Consider the following 16,605-nt stretch of genomic DNA (forward strand, 5'->3'; position numbering starts at 1 on the left):
CTCAGATATCCCCCTTTATGTTCGCTCCAATTCCTCCTTCCTTTCTTTTGTCTTTCATTATTTTTCTTCTGTGAAACACGTTTGTTTTCCTGCTTCTACTACGGTCAATTATTCATGTCTTTGTTCTGCGTCTTTTTTTTTGTGCTTGTCCACACTGACACTCTTCAGTACGGGGGTCGTATATATATATATATATATATAAGCCTCTCCTCAGAAGTAGCTTCCAGTTGGCTGTGTGTGTGTGCGTGCTGAGTCGGTGAGGTGATAGATGTTTAGGACGTGGTGTGTTCTCTATTCTCATGTGTGTTCTTCAATAAATCAGCCACGGCAGTGGAGGAGAGGAGAGTCAATAAGCAGCAGCATTCCTACCATTTCTGGGGCGAACGTGACAAACAGGGAAATATGCACAGAGCCCAAAGGAATCCTCACACACACACACACACTCACACGTACGTACACACAAACACATAGAAACACAAGCACTCAGATGCATAGAAATGCACACACACACACACACACACACACACACACACACACACACACATATATTCACACAAATCGAGCTACTTCAACAAATCTAGATTTGCTGAAATGTTAAGGCATCACCTTCAGTCTTATGCGCAGTGTACACTGGATAGATATTCCATTTCAGAGGTTCTGTATTCCTCAGAGAAAGACAAAAAAAGAGAGGGTGTGAGGGAGAGCGAGATTGGAATGGAGAAAGACATAATGAGAGAAAGAGAAAGAGGAGTGGAGAGGGGGAGAGAGAGAGAGAGAGAGAGAGAGAGAGAGAGAGAGAGAGAGAGAGAGAGAGAGAGAGAGAGAGGCGATTCATCAGAAGTCTCCAGGGTATAGCAGTGTCTCAGAGATTTGCAAAGTGATATTGTAATCATAACGAGAGTCCACTTTCCCCGAGCCCTTGGGGAATCCGTCTCACTGAGCGCGCTCATGTTCACACGGCCAGAAGCGTGTCAAACAAACTCAAGTCAACACACGAGGCGTCAACACCGATTACATTACATTCATTTTACCGCTGTAATTTAGGTGGAACAACCACGCCATTTAGTTGTGTGTTTGCCAAATTAAAGTCCCAATTAACTACAAGGCATAACCCTCCCCGAAGAATCATCTTAACCATATTTATAAAGGCGTTTTAATTTAGTGCACACAAGATTATTTTAATTCCGTGTGTACACCAAAACGAAGGGTAATTCAGATGTCTTAAATCATAATTATATACATTTCAGTTTGGTTTCGAACTCTGTAATTTGATTCATGAACCATGCAAATAGTGTAATTACACGTTAGTCGCATTAATGGTCACTGGGAACTGGCTCACGCTCTGTCTGTGAATGTAGCCCTCTTTTCTCTTCCGACGTCGACATCAACCCTGCACAGCAGAGGACTGTGGCTGACTAGGCCCTGACTTGGCAAAGAGCTATTCTGTAGTCAACTATAATTTGGAACATGTCTTCGTAAAACCATTCGGAAACAGTCTCAAAATCATTACACTCAAGATCATTATATCTCTATTTATTATATTTAATAATTATATTTTATTTTACCCCTGTGTGAAGATGCTGTACGACACGACTCAAACTCGCGTTGGTTTCCTGCCCCCCTACTGAGGCCCCCTGTGGTGCCCGACCTGCCTTTCAATAAGACAGCACACATCAGGAGACAGACACACACACACACACACACACACACACATCAGGAGACTGACACACACACACACACACACACACACACACACACATCAGGAGACTGACACACACACACACACACACACACACACACACATCAGGAGACTGACACACACACACACACATCAGGAGACAGACACACACACACACACATCAGGAGACAGACACACACACACACACGCACACATCAGGAGACTGACACACACACACATCAGGAGACAGACACACACACACATCAGGAGACAGACACACACACACATCAAGAGACAGACACACACACACATCAGGAGACAGACATACACACACATCAGGAGACACACTTTTGGGAATGTAGCTTCGTTGAAGGACACCAGTAGAGGATGAAAGCGTTTTAAATATATAATCAAACTAAACACCGTTTGAAGGCATTCACAAATAGTGCTGTTGATTCAGAACAAAAGTTGCAGAGATGAGTGTTACTGTTGCCAAGTATTTGGCAGGTTTAAGAAAGAATGCCAGCCTTGTCGCCACCAAACAAACTCTCTGTCTCTGGTCGTCAGAGAGCTGTAGTTGTATCTGGCTGTAGTAGACTAGTAATGCCCCCTGACCACAACAGAGAAACTTGTGTGAGATGTCAGTTAGAGGGGCCTGAACATCCCTTGTATACACAGGTTCTGATGGATAGATGGGTCTCCGTCCGCACTTTGTTCTTTTAACCGTCCCGAGCTGATTAGGCACCGCATTCCTTTCAATCTCCATCAAGTGCCACTCTCTAGCGTTCTACTTCACTTTTTGCCGTCGAGAGATATTAATCAGATTTTGATCTATGTAAATGTCATTTTTTTTGCTAGATGCCAGAGAAATATCTCTCCAACGTAGACACGTTGAATCTAATTTAGCCGAACATCCACCTCGCGGATAAGCACCGGGCTCATCTCTATGCAGGAAGTGGCGTCTCCTTCTCATTCGTTTTCTGGCCGATGTTGTGCGCGTGTGATGAATCTCTGGACTCTCCTAATGACATGTCACTCGCTGATGAAACCATTAAAGGCACCTTGCCTAATTTCCGCCGTGATGAAAGAAGCGAGCCAGTTTGGAAATTTATGATTTTATTTATCTGAGATCACCAAAGAGCCGGACATAATTCAGCAGCACCATCAGATTTCTCTCCTTCAGATTTGCTGTGTACCATCTGAGGTGCTGTTGATGAAGGAAGCTATTCTACATTCAGTGGTGCTCAGACAGGGAGAAGCTAAAGTAGATGTGATCACTCAGAGTCAGGTTTAGTGCTCGGAGTAGCTGTGGATTTTATTACAAACCTGGAGATCTTCAGATTTCACTGGAACATGAAAATACAGTATGCCAACTCTCCCCTCATGCAGATATATTCACAATATGCACTGGGTACAAATACATTGGATAGTTGCTATGACGACCACCATATCATATGATTGGATATAAGGATTTTATGATGAAACAGGGATGATTTATAAGGGCAGGTTAACACAAAATGCAGCATACAAAAATATTCTTATGGCTGAACAGTTAAACTATTTACCTTTGGCAAGTGCTCCTGTAACACTGAGAGATAGTATATATATATTCTATATATATATATATATAGAAGTATTGCATCTTGCTTTTGTTTCATTGGCGAACACTTGTGGACAGCATCTAGTTTTTGAACATGAAATTCTAATCAGTGATTGATTGACTGGGCATATTTTGAAGTGCATTATCTCTTTTAAATGTGATATGAACCTCGCAGATTCTGATGTTTATTATAAATGTATAAAAAAATAATGTTATGCTTACTTTGCGTTTGTTTTCTATGGCTAGGATTGTACAGGTGTGCTGTAAATATATGTATATTTAATAAAAACAGAGGACATTTTTACAGCTTTATGTGCAAAGTGCCTGTCACTCGTCTCTTTGTAAGTAATTATAAGACACTGTTGATGTTTTTTGTTTTTGTTTGTTTGTTTTTTTTCACAGTAAAGTAAATTAAGTTTAATCAGAGAATATGACTCACAGTGAACTCACACGACAAAGAGTTCTCATATCCCGCTCGTTCTTCTGCATTGTTGCTGTTCCTTTGAAAAGAGCCCTGGGGAAACTTGTCTTCCTTGTCCTTACCCTAGCTGACTGTCTCTAGGTAGGGAGGCGGATTGGACCAAACAGGCCCAGTGGAAGTAGAAGAGAAGGTTTAGCGAGCTTAGGGGTTCTGGGCCTGAGCCTGAGCCATCTGGTCCGGAAGAGAGAACCGGCTCTGAGTCCCCGCTCTGATAGAGGGAGGTGTTCATGACTTCATCACTTCACTCCGAGGAGCCAAAGGAAATGAATGCATAAGAACAGGAAGTTAATTAACAAATAAATAGGATGACTGAGATGCTTTGAAAAAAAAAAAGACTTAAATTGGCACTGTGTCTAGAGAGGGGGAGGCAGTGTTGTAAATGTCTTCATCAGTGAGTTAATGATGATAAGTCCAGTTACTACTGTGGCCCCATGGCTTTGCAACTTAAGACACATGCACATAGACAAAACACATGCAAATAGACAAAACAGGAGCAAATTAAGAGAACATCTTCAGCACTTTGACAACACATTCGCAACATTTAGAAAACGCGCTGCAAATTCAGACAACATCTTCAGCACTTTTACAACACATCTGCAACATTTAGAAAACGCGCTGCAAATTCAGACAACATGCGCAACATTTAGAAAACGTGCCGCAAATTCAGACAACACATTTCAGAAATACGTTGAGCCGGTTAGCACGCTCCAGGCGTGCGCATCATTTTTAAGTGTCCTCTGGAAACACTTCCATTTGGTGTAATTGCAGCGTGTTTCTGTAATATGTTGTGTTGTCTAAATTTGCTGTTCGTTTTTCTAAATCCTGCACACGTGTTGTCAGATTGCAGAAGATGTTTTCTTAATTGGCTCGTGTTTTGTCTATTTGCACGTGTTTCGTTAAGTTGTAATGTGTTGAGCTAAATAAAAAAACAAATGAAATATTCAAAAGTCAGGACCCATAACTGCAAAAAATGTGATTGGTCATTAACATGATGTCATGAAATTCATCCTGGAACAAAATACACACATACACACACACACACACACACACACACACACACACATCTTTATCCACCGGTCTAGATCTCATATTGCACAGCTTATTTAAAAAAAAAAAAAAAAACTGTCTTCCACTGCCTCTGCCTCCCACTACTCACACGGATATAGCCAAGATGGAGGCGCTTCATTTATCATTTTCTTAAAAGTATTTAAATCCACAGGAGCCTTCCTGCAAACAGCACCACCCTCACCGTTAAGAGGAGGGAAACCCAAGGAGTGTGTGTGGAGTGTGTGCCATGCCGAGAGACAGGAAATGCAGAGGCAAAAGTGATTTCAATAAAACACAGAGTACGTTTTCTATATATACCCCCCCCCACACACACACACATACACACGGCTTAGAGGGGCTATTTTAGACAGAAAATAGAAACGCACATCCACATCCTTTGTGCAGCCCTGTTCACCACATCGATTTATCTCAGTCTCCAACTGCGAGTTGTTGCTGATGGTTTGTTCATATGAGAGAGAGAGAGAGTGTGTGTGTGTGTATACATCTATGTCAGACTAGGATGAATTGGCTCCACATTGTTTAGACGGAAGTTCTAAGACAAACAGACACAGAAATAGAGGACGCAGGGTACGGAACCTCGGAGGAACATCACGGGGGAACCTCTGAGGTGTCGTGTGTGGAACATCACGGGGGTGTCCTGCTTTGATGACGCCGGGGCTCTAATCAGTGGCCCACAGAAGGCCTAGATCTCTCCACACACACACACACACGCACATACACACACACACACACACAGACACAAACACACACACACAGACACACACACACAGAGAGAGAGAGACACACACACACACACACACACACACACACACACACACAGAGGGACACACACACACACAGACAGACACACACACACTCACACACACACACACAGACACACACACACACAGACACAAACACACACACACACACACAGACACACACGCACACACACAGCAGTTGGTCCGCACCGCCACAGCTCATTTGGCGAGTGGTTAAGCACACAGCTCCATGGCCAAACCCCCTCTCTTGGCCGTGTGCTGACAACACCAGACAAACACAGATATCTAACAATAATGGCTGAAAAAGGACACAAGAAGCTTCAGTGTCAGCCGCCACCTTCGCTGTCCATTCACTGGTGTGTTATGTGTGAGTACACACCCTCGCTGTCCATTCACTGGTGTGTTATGTGTGAGTACACACCCTCGCTGTGTATTCACTGGTGTGTTATGTGTGAGTACACACAGTCGCTGTGTATTCACTGGTGTGTTATCTGTGAGTACACACCCTCGCTGTCGAGTAGCTCCCTCTAGGCTCCCTGAACAACTTTAGTGTTCATTAGCGTAGCAGCTAAGATTGGTAAGCCGTGGACTGAGAGCACAACGTCAGTGCCACATTATCAAAGAAGACCACTGCGTTTGGACTGCCTGGTCACATGCCTGGTCACATGGCTTTCTGGTCACATGGCTGGTCACATGGCTGGCATGGTCACATGGTTGGTCACATGGTTGGTCACATGGTTGGTCACATGGCTGGTCACATGACTGGGCACATGGTTGGTCACATGGTTGGTCACATGACTGGTCACATGGTTGGTCACATGGCTTGCATGGTCACATGACTGGTCACATGGTTGGTCACATGACTGGTCACATGGTTGGTCACATGACTGGTCATATGTCTTGGCTGGTCACATGGCTGGTCATATGTCTTGGCTGGTCACATGTCCACAAACTGACAGTAGGATGTGACCTCAGGTTCTGGTTGGGTTTGGACACAGTCCTTGCTGAGGATTGGGGCTTAGTGTGACTGGAAACGAGTTCCATGTAATGTTAGGGTTGCTTGGCTGGTGGTTGAAAGACAGGGGATGTGGTTGAGAGCTGGGGTAAGGATCTATGAAAAAGACCCCCCGGCCCCCTTTATCCACTGTCACACACACACACACACACACACACACACACACACACACACACACACGCACACACACACACACACACACACACACGCACATACACAGGGAGAACCACATAGATGACAAGATAATGACAGCTGACATGTTACTCCTCTTAGCTATTTAAAATAATCACAGACCAGCCAGATCAAAATCAGACCTTACATCTCTACAATATTGGATTTTCTGGCTATTTCATTTTTTTTTCAGTGTAAGGTGCACATCCGATAAATCTCCAACTCTATCTCTATCGATGTGTGTGGATTCAGGGATTTGAAAGACGCACTTTAGAATCTCACACTAATTGACCAAACAGGCAGAATAAATTGAACTGTGAGAAATGTGAGTCAGGCAAATGGTGCAGAAAACATTAATTGCAGTAGACGTAACATACAAGTGCCATTGCAGCAGGAGAGCAGCTGTTTTGTGTGTTAATTGGAAGGGACTGATGAAGACTGAAGTGGCAAACTAGAGGGACAATATCAATGACAACAACAATGAATCACGTTTAGGAGTAATGCCGCTTGTAAATAAATGAATGAATCTCAGGCCCGTTTCACACTGCCTGCGTTGCGTGTGTGTTGCGGCTGCTTTACCCCTTTTTTCCTTAATTGATTTTCGAGCCATGCCTGAAATGTGCATCTCACGCATGCAGTATGCAGTATGCAGTATGCAGTATGCATGCTCTGACATGTTCAAATGGGCACCAGATGTAAATGTACAGGTAATGAAGCAGCGACGCACACGCAACACACACGCAACGCACACGCAACACACAGGCAACGCACACACAACGTAGCCAGTATCCATTAGGCCTTACTAGAGGGAGAATATCAATGACAACAACACTGAATCATGTACAGGAGTAAATTAATGAATGAATCGTACTCACATTGTACTGATGGGTAGAAGGTAGGACTGAACGTTTTTTTTTTTTTTTTAAGACCAAGTTGTAATCGCGGACGTTGCGGTTAGAAAATGGCATTTTACCATATCGCGATTTAATCGCAAATGCAATTAATCGTTCAGCCCTAGTAGAAGGTATGCTAAAGCATATGTGTTTTGCTTTATATCATTCTGTTACAACAGAGCTGGAAACAAAACGACACCATAACAAGACGTGACGACAGAGAGGAATTCTAAATGGGAGATGAACATATACTGCAGGATGTGATAACAATGTGTGAGAACAATGTGTGATAACAATGTGTGATAACACAGACACCTATTTCCTACAGCAGGTTACATGTCATTGGTTCAGAAGAAAAGGAAGTGATTAACACACACTTTGGTGGTAACACCCTCATCATGAATCAGCACACCTTTATCCAGGTTGGTTCAGCCAAGGGCCATTTTCACCCCACTCATGTTCACGCTTACTCTGCACCCTTGCATGTATCCTTCTGAGATAAAAGGGGGAAAGATGGTCGTGTTTGTGATGGCGGGTGTGGTGGCGGAGTGATGTATGCGCTCGCCAAATAAAGGCAGTGTGGAGGTGGGAAAGCGCCACGAGAGCACATTTATGAGCGATTTGTTGCGTCTAGGCGACGCAGAGGGCGAGTGACAGCGAGTGTGTGTGTGTGTGTGTGTGTGTGTGTGTGTGTGAGAGAGAGAGAGTGTGTGTGTGTGTGTGTGTGTGTGTGTGTGAGAGAGAGAGAGTGTGTGTGTGTGTGTGTGTGTGTGAGAGAGAGAGAGAATGAGTGACGGCGGGGGGCAGATGATGGAGATGATTGGACGATCATACATCAGAGGGCAGCTGAAAGGTGTTTCTGTAGGCTTGAGTGATGGAGCGCTCCACGCAACGCCGAACCACACCGCACCGCCCCCCCTTACCCCCGTCTCCATCTCCGTCTCCATCTCCGTCTCCATCCCGGCCATCACCGGCGTGTTATTAATGAAATTACCTGCTGAAGGCTGCACGCGTCCTGAATTAAAAGCCAGGTGTGCTGGCAGCTCTGCACCATGACTCTTCCGTCTTCCTTGAAAGAGTTTTTTTTCCTCCCCACTCCTTTGAAAATGGTCTAAATTCTCCAGGATGATGGAGTCTTTTTCTTTCTTCATATTATATCGTCACTTACCTTGAATAACTGAGCTCTGAGGCCCGAGGAGAGTCGTGTGTGTGAGATAGAAAACACAAAGATCTGACCCAAGGTTAAATGATTTCTCACACACACATTCAACCTAAAGTGAATCTGTGTGTGTGTGTGTGTGTGTGTGTGTGTGTGTGTGTGTGTGTGTGGGGGAGGGGGGGGGGGGGGGGTGTGTGACCAGCATTGGATGAGTGACTCAACATAACCAACACTGGACCAACAAAGTCAGTGAATAAGCTGACCAGGTCTGCAGTGAAATTAATTTACAGACGCATGTGTGTGAGTGAGTGTGTGTTCCTGTGTGTGTGCATCCTTCGCCCCAACTTTAATGACTACTATGGAGCACTTCAAGCTGTCTTTCTATCTCCCCAGGAAGTGTGTGTGTGCTGGTGCAGTAAACAAGCCTCTGGGGGAGGGGGGGTGGGCGCTGTGTGTGAGCTACTGAGGAAATGAGGCACACCTGTGTGGATTTGAGGTGATTATAAGCAGCTCAGGTGCTGCTTAGCCGCACCACAGGAAGGTAAAAAACACACACACACACACACACACACACACACACACACACACACACACACACAGAGACTATTCTTCATCACCTTTTCTCACCAGTCTGAAGACCCAGAACACTAGCAGCACCATCTGTATGCAGAGGGGAACGTCCACTACCCTGACAAACAACCTCACTTCTTATTTTCTCTTGTTTTAAAGCTGTTTTTTTTATATTTTTGTGTATTTTTTTACGATTATATGTCATTTTTGTATTGGTTTTGTGTATTGATTGTTCATTCTGTACATACGCTACCTAACATTAGTTTTGCCCGTGACATGAGCCGACCACGGCTCAAATCTGGCCAAGTCTGCCTTAGTTACTACAAGTGAAGATAAAAGGTGAAACAGAAAAGTGAACTCTCATGGATCATATCCACTCATAGCCTGACAGCCATTTTCACACTTGTCTCAATACCATGTCCACTCTTTCAAAACTCTTCACACAGTGGGCTTTAAAGACACACACCTCAGCACATCAGTTAACATTTGGTGCACAATGCACTACAACCACCAAAACACTTTGTACTACACTCAAAAGTGACTCTATAACATTTGCTCTCTTCCATTAAACTACTTTATCACTGAATATACAATGAACTAAAAAACACAGCCAACTTGAAGCATTGCAAAATAGTTAAGTGCTGCATTGCAAGGGAAAAGAAAAACGTATGACACCTCGTACACATAAAATACTGTATGTAATATAAAATGAAATACAGTAAATATGAAATTCAGCTATAAGCCTCCAGGCAGCTCCATGCTAAATGTTCTGAGGTACACTATAGTTAAAAAACAAGTGTGCGGACACTTATCTTTCCCAGTACAGTAAGTGAAACAACAACACATGGGACTACCACTAAAAGTGTCCTGCAGCCCTAATGCTGATCCGTGGTGACATTTTTATGATCTTCACATTTACAGTATCGCAACATTCTCCCTTGTCTTGAATCTTTGGAAAAAAATCTTTAGCACATCTTATCAACCCCTAAAGTCGCACAGCATTTTGCTGGTGGGGAACATGAGACGGGTATCCATGAATTTCAGAAGAAGTGGTCATTGACTTCATTTTGTGTCTACGCAATGGAAAAGTATCCACAGTTTGGTCCGCATAGTCTACTGATATGGTGAATGTGTTAAGCAGGGGCGGCGCCAGGGGGGGGCTAGGGGGTGCTATAGCTCCCCCTGGATTAGCCAAAGCACCCCCATAGCACCCCCAAGAAAATAATGGTTTATTTATTATTGTTATTTATTTTAATTCTGCGTTCTTAATTTAATGTATTGTGTGATAATAATATTTCAATCACAAAAGAAAATAATAACAGATTGAAATGAACAGATTGTTCACGTAGCACGACAGAGACACGTCGCATGCGTGAACGTTGACGTTTCCTGACAATTGAAGGAGAAAGAGAGCTAGTGCACTGTCAAAGTCAAGCGGTAGTATCAACAAATTCACAATAATGGATCGGTTTTTGATACCCAAAATTCTACGAGTAGAAGAATCATGTGACGTTGAAGAAGAAGAAGAAATGCAAGGGGTATCTTAATCTGATTTAGAAGAAGAGGAATGTCGTGGTCAAAGAGATCAATCCTACACCTCTACTGAGGGTGCTAGCCATGCTACACCTGGTCTGCTGGGTTGCCCGGATTTTGCTTTTCCAGCATAGTTTTGTTTGCATTTTTGCCTGTTCTTTAAGAGTTGTATTGTACAATGATACAATGATCTAGCTCTGATTATTGTGGTTTTGAGTGCCTACTGTTTTGTTTCATTCACTTTTAAAAGGGGCCTGCATCTTTACACCGTTTAAGATTTAAGGTGGAACGGTCTTGTTAGATGTGTAACATTAATGAATGCGGTCTCTTTTTGGGATTTTTCGGGATCCGCCTTAAAAAAATCAGAGATTCTAGCCTAGGACGAGCAGTCTGTCTGTGCTAGCCAGTTATCCATACGCTTCTATGTTTTTATTGATTGTGACCTGAAATAATATATACTTTTTTAAAGCATTTCTGACTCTTTGACTGTTTTAGTTCATTCTATCTGCTATTCTAATTTGCCCCCTTTAGTTTAGAATGTATTGAACTATTTATGTTTAGTTTAATTTGTCAGACATGGTAGTGGTGACCTGGTGGTCATCTGGCGCCAACTTTAACCCCCAATGAAGTAAGTGAAGTATTTGGGATTGCGGAATCTATAACATGCTGATGCTGCATGCATTTTGTCAGTGACCGTCGCAGAGGAACACGGCTATGTGCGCGTCTGTCGGAAGCAGCCTAATGATAATAATAATAGACCTACGATCGATTTGTATGGCGCTTTTCATGGACCACAAAGACGCTTCAGAGAGCAAACATGTAAACAGATATGACGACATGGTGGGGAGGTGTTGTAGTAGAGAACCATGTGACACGTATATCACCCTAATGTCATAGCACCCTCGGTAAAACGCCGAGCACCCCCATAGCACCTGCAGCAAAAAATCTCTGGCGCCGCCACTGGTGTTAAGTGTTTTGAAAAAGTGTACATGGTATTGAAACAAGTGTGAAAATTATTGGAAAAAACTGTATTTCATACAGACATTTACATGACTCAACGCTACTTTAAAGCAACAATAAGGAGTTTGCCTCTAAAACTAGCAAGATGACTAGCTAACAGCACCCGGCCCTGCCTCGTAAACACCAACACCAGCACACGTGGTACACATAAAAGTCAGCTATAGCTCAAAGACCAGCAAAAACGCAGCATCATGTGTCTTTAAGCCGTAATCCAGACTGCAGTAATGGACTGGTAATTATTCTTGGCGTCAGTGAAAACATGTTTGGCCCAAGCCCCCATTTATTTTTACTTCTAATTCATCTCCAGCACCTCAGCTTTTCTCCACAGCTTCTTCGTTTCAATTGAGTATATGGCCTCGGACGGTTCCGATTTAGAAGGTGACATGGGGCTGCCTCGGACGGTTCCGATTTAGAAGGTTGGGCTTGTGCTTCCTCGGACGGTTCCGATTTAGAAGGTTGGGCTGGGGCTGCTGCTCCATCATGATGTAGGGATGTTATTCATCACAGTCACTCCCGATTCCTGCGCTGATCTCCAGTGTGTTGAAGGGCGTCTCAAGGCCACGGAAATGATAAGGAGGTCAGGATTTCTGCGACGGCAGACACCAGGGAGCAGCGAAAAGTTTCCCTCAAAGCTGGGCAAACTCAGCGTTCGCCTCTGAACCCGGCATATGGTGACTCCTTCAGACTTCGCGGGACGTTTTGGCAAACGCGGCAGACGGTTAAAAATATGATGGTAACCCCCGTGTCACCGTCGGAGGAGTGGAACATCTGTCTCTGTAGTTGCACCCGTCTCTGTCTCGTGGAAAAAACAACCAGGCAGCGTCTCCGCTGAGAACTAACAGCATGAGATACGCAGGAGACACACGAGACACATTGCCTTCCTTTCATGCTCAATTTAAGCAGACAGCATCTAACACCGCAACCTCGTGTCAATGAAACAGGAGTCGTCAGGCAAACAAGCTGTGAAATCGCTGTGTTGAAAGGACTATGAGGAAACGTGAAAAATACACTCAATTGAAACGAAGAAGCTGTGGAGAAAAGCTGAGGTGCTGGAGATGAATTAGAAGTAAAAATAAATGGGGGCTTGGGCCAAATGTGTTTTCACTGACGCCAAGAATAATTACCACTGTCTATATGACAGAAAATCGAATTACTTCAAAACTGTGTATGCATAGGCATTTGTCAATCTCAGATCCTGGGGGAACGTTTTCGAAAGGCCTCTAGTGCGGTTACTTGATAGCTGCACCAGATGTTAAGAAATCATTTTAATTCAGCGTCTACTATTGTCTACTATTGCTATCTCACTATTCTAAAAAGCCTCCTACACACAAAGCAGAAATCTTGCTATCTGTAACTAATGTGCAAAAATACTTTTGAAGCACAATACTCTATAACTAAGTGTTTACATTACAAAAACAAAACAAACAAACAAACAGATGAATGGTGAAGAAAGGGGGTTAATTGTATATGGTATGTGAGAGAGGAAGAAGAGAAGAGAGAGAGTGTGTGTGTGTGTGTGTGTGTGTGTGTGTGTGTGTGTGTGTCTCCATGAGTTAACTTCTACATTCTCTGCATCTCTCCTTGTGAATATCACAGTAGCAGAGTTACTCTTCTCTGCATCTCTCCTTGTGAATATCACAGTAGCAGAGTTACTCTTCTCTGCAGAGCTCGGCCCATTGATCCCGAACAGGTCCTCATTATTGCGTCACCTGCAGAGCTCCGTCTATTGATCCAAAACAAGCCCTTATTATTGCGTCACCTGCATGATAGCTGTAACTCCCAGGGCACACTACCACAAACACAATCACACACAGCATGCTACTAGTTATCACCTCTTCGGATAGAGTGTGTGTGTGAGTGTGTGTGTGTGTGTGTGTGTGTGTGTGTGTTTGTGTGTATGTGCGCCTGTGTTTGAGTGTGTGCGCGTGTGTTTGTGTGTGTGCGTGTGTTTACGTGTATGTGCATGTGTGTGTGTGTGGTTTGTGTGTGTGTGTTTGTGTGTATGTGCGTGTGTGGGTGTATGTGCCTGTGTTTGTGTGCATGTGCGTGTGTGTGTGTGTGTGTGTGTGTGTGTGTGTGTGTGTGTGTGTGTGTGTGTGTGTGTGTGTGTGTGTGTGTGTAAATGCCCTTTTACATCTAGTACACAGTATTCCAGATTGCAGGTTCCACTGGAATAGATCTGTCCCACTTCCGAGCCAGCGTCAAGCTGGGATGGACTTGCTGTAAAGCACAGGCATCAAACCAGAAGAGCCCCAAACAGCCTGGGGATAGGAGTGCAAAGCAGTGATGGGAGAAACACATGATGAGGTTACATGCTAACACCGCATCACACCATAACAGTTGCAAGGATGATGACATATTGGACATAGGCGTGGATGGCAGTAGGGTTAGTGTGTGTGTGTGTGTGTGTGTGTGTGTGTGTGTGTGTGTGTAGTGTGTGTGCAGTTGCGGGTGACCACCACCTCTGCATTCCTGTGGTGTTGGCGTCATGTGGCCTTCCTATATCTGCCGTCTGTCCAGAACGAATAGAAATTTCCCTCTGGATTAATAAAGTATCCATCTATCTATCTTTCTATCTATCTAGAGATGCTCTTACCAGACGTCTCCCTGCTCCTGCCCAACCCCATTAGCCAGTGGGAGAGCAGAACTGTGAATGAAATCAACATGTGAACATGCCGGGGCTTGCTCAGCCATGACATCACTTCCTCTAATCGAGCAGACATTAATGCCTCCAGGCTTGTGCAGACATATTCGGACCCCCTCGTAGTTTACCACTCCTTGCGGATGGTGTCAGTCAGTCAGACCGTCTTGTGTGTGTGTGAGTGTGTGTGTGTGTGTTTATGTATGTGTGTGTGTGTGGGGGGGGGGGGGGGAGATTAGCACACTTGCCAGCTGTCCCTGCCTGTGATCTGGGCTGTTCGATAATGATTTTTCCCCACAAAAAATAATTGCATATGAGAGCTTTCGGGCCATGATTCAGCCCCGAGACGCTGCTCGAATAGGCTAGGTGAATGCATGGCGTGAATGCTATCTGTGCTGGGCTAGATGACGCAGACTCTGGGATGGAATGATGCTCTTGCTACAATGTGTGGTGTGAACGACGCAAGATGAGAGAATAGATATGGAAATTCAGAGAGACATTTAGAGACCTAATTACCATGCATATGCGGGCAGAGCCTACATCTTTTGATAATGTATTATTTTTTTTTCTCCCATGCAAAGCGGGAATATGTCAGTGATCAACTGGAAATGGTTTCCTCTCAAGGCATAAAAGTCACGAATTATGAGGTGCGAGTGCAATCAGAGAGTTTCACAGATTCCATTTGATACTCGCATGTGAGCCTGAACGCCGAACGGCTGTTTATGTCACGCAGGCCATTTCCGATTCTCCGGTTGCCCGGCAACCCTTTGGCAATTCCGGGGGCCTCTCGTGTTAGATGGAGTGCGGGAGAGAATTTTTTTTTTTTCCAACATCCTCTTGAGTCCTGCGCTCAGCGTGAGCCTCTTCAGCTCATTATAGCCTAGCTCTCCCTGGCAGTGAAGTGCTGTCAAGGCTCCCTGTCCGGTCTCCCGCATCAGACGACCCAATCAAATCCCCCAAACTGCCACCAAATAGCGACCGAGTCCTGAGGGCGTGCCAGACCTGACCCAGATCCCAGCCGCATCTGCGCCGGAGTCCGTCACCGCCTCTTTGTTAGTCAGTCACTCTGACTCGAAGCTCGTCTAAACTAGGGAAAAAATGAGAAACCCTGCCACTCCCCCCTAAACAGGTATCAGATTGTTTACCCAATTTACACGAGCAAAGCAAAACAAAAACATTCTCAGGTACAGCCCTCGGGAAAATAGCTTTGTAAATATTCATATTTGTTCATTTTCTCCGCTCGCTGTTGTGGAATATGAGAGTGATATCCATGGTAAATGAGGAAGCACGCCGGTGTATTCCAAAAGCTTTTGTCTCGCAGGTAACACCAGTAAAGAAGGTTTAGGGTAACCCTCCCCATCGCCATGACGAATCTGTCTATATACTGCTATGCTTTAGACTTAGAGCAATTGTGTATGTGCCATACAAGTCAAATGGCTGTACAGCCTGATAGTCTATAAAGCTTACTATCAGCAACATGTTTGTTTAAGGACAAAATAAGCACAGGAAAATCAAGTATAATTTGTGTACACATGTAACTTCAAGTACAAGCACACAGAAAGTGGGAAGACGCTGTTACTTGATAAGCTATTGATTTTCTTGTTAAGCCAACTGTCAAGTGAAATGAATGTTGTGACAGCAAAGTCACTCATTTAAAAGAAAGAGAGAGAGAGAGAGAGAGAGAGAGAGAGAGAGAGAGAGAGAGAGGAAGAGCAATCTCTCGCACAGCACACTGATATTCTCAGGATATTCACGTCCCAAACGGCTGTCTTTAGATGGTAGCTTATTGACTTTGAACTGTCTCAGTTTCATGCAAATGTAGACGTAAACAAAGCAAAAGTTCACGGACAATACGATGAATATTAACGAGGAGAATACAACTTTAAACTCAGAGCAGTCTGATGGTATAATCATTTTCAGTGCGTAAAAAAAACAATTATGTCAGGAAGTACAGTCTGACGTTTCTCTGGTGGGGCTAGCTGTTAGAGACTCTGAGAGCATAGTGCGGGGGGGGG

The sequence above is a fragment of the Clupea harengus genome, chromosome 21 (genome assembly GCF_900700415.2).
Source record: "Clupea harengus chromosome 21, Ch_v2.0.2, whole genome shotgun sequence".
NCBI classification, from domain to species: domain Eukaryota; kingdom Metazoa; phylum Chordata; class Actinopteri; order Clupeiformes; family Clupeidae; genus Clupea; species Clupea harengus.